The following is a 1,288-nucleotide window of genomic DNA, read 5'->3' as shown; positions in this document are numbered from 1 at the left end:
ATCGTCTGTTGCCTTTTCTATTATTCAGTGCTTGTTTGTTTATTTACTATTTCAATTTGTTTTATTATTATTGGAGAGTGGAGTCTTGAAATGTTTACTTTAGACCTTCGAGCCATGTCTTAAATCAATAGAGGGAGAGCCTGAGATGCTATTGTGACAATAGGTCTGAAACATAGAGACTGGATAGATCAACAAAACTAACGTTTGTGACAATAGGTCTGAAACGTAGAGACTGGATAGATCAACAAAACTAACGTTAAGAGACTGTCGGTTGAGAGAAATATTAATGTTTTCTACCAAGTGAGTCTGATGGCTAGAACCACAATGTGAGTTTAATATTACTGTAAGTTTAAACCCACATTGTGGTCCCGGCTATAACGAGTCCTTTTACCTAGGTGGTGAGGTCAAGACGCTCGCCTGGTAATCAGGAAGGGGTGGGTTCAATCCCAGCCGAGGAATCGAATTTTATCCTTGTTTGAGATTTTGAGCACAATAATAGTAGGCAGTAGCCTTGGGTTGAAGGGACTTTGGAGTCCTAGTTGAGCAGTATACATAAACACTAACTTATTATTAGCTCCAACAGAAAGCTCTTCTATTTTTCAAATTATTAAAAAAACTGGGGATAAAATTCCAAACCTTGGTTAGGATTTAGACCCATACCTTCCCGATTACCTCACTGGGAACTCATTCCTGGTCTTGGAAGGCCTTTTTTTTCACATAAATGAAACTGACGTTTATTTTGCGTGAAGGAATGTGTTCTTTTAAAGATCAAGCCCCGCGAGGGCTTGATACTGTCATCTTCTACTCAAGTGTTTCACTGAGATCACTTCCTCCTTGTTTGAGATTTTGAGCACAATAATAGTAGGCAGTAGCCTTGGGTTGAAGGGACTTTGGAGTCCTAGTTGAGCAGTATACATAAAACACTTATTATTAGCTCCAACAGAAAGCTCTTCTATTGGTCAAATTATTAAAAAAAACTGGGGATAAAATTCCAAACCTTGGTTAGGATTTAGACCCATACCTTCCCGTTTACCTCACTGGGAACTCATTCCTGGTCTTGGAAGGCCTTTTTTTTCACACAAATGTTTATGTTGCGTGAAGGAATGTGTTCTTTTAAAGATCAAGCCCCACGAGGGCTTGACACTGTCATCTTCTACTCAAGTGTTTCACTGAGATCACTTCCTAGCTACCACGCCTCGCTGTTTCTTCTTCACTCTCCGTGTCTTCACAGCTAGGACTAGGAGCTGTTTCATTCTCGTATCGCCTAGGACTAGGAACTGTTTCATTC

The 1,288-nt window shown here is 39.9% G+C and overlaps 1 long non-coding RNA gene across 1 annotated transcript; it reads left to right on the top strand.

Moving 5' to 3' along the window:
- Positions 1-6: 6 nt before the first annotated feature.
- LOC113473066 lies at positions 7-598 on the top strand. Its single transcript, XR_003395145.1, has 2 exons — positions 7-163; positions 217-598. It is a non-coding gene; the product is annotated as an uncharacterized LOC113473066 (long non-coding RNA).
- Positions 599-1,288: the final 690 nt, after the last annotated feature.

Source organism: Diaphorina citri, unplaced genomic scaffold, assembly GCF_000475195.1.
Source record: "Diaphorina citri unplaced genomic scaffold, Diaci psyllid genome assembly version 1.1 scaffold13949, whole genome shotgun sequence".
In the NCBI taxonomy this organism is placed as follows: Eukaryota; Metazoa; Arthropoda; class Insecta; order Hemiptera; family Psyllidae; genus Diaphorina; species Diaphorina citri.
The sequence above is the reverse complement of the archived record's forward strand: the minus strand, read 5'-3'. Positions and strand labels throughout refer to the sequence as shown.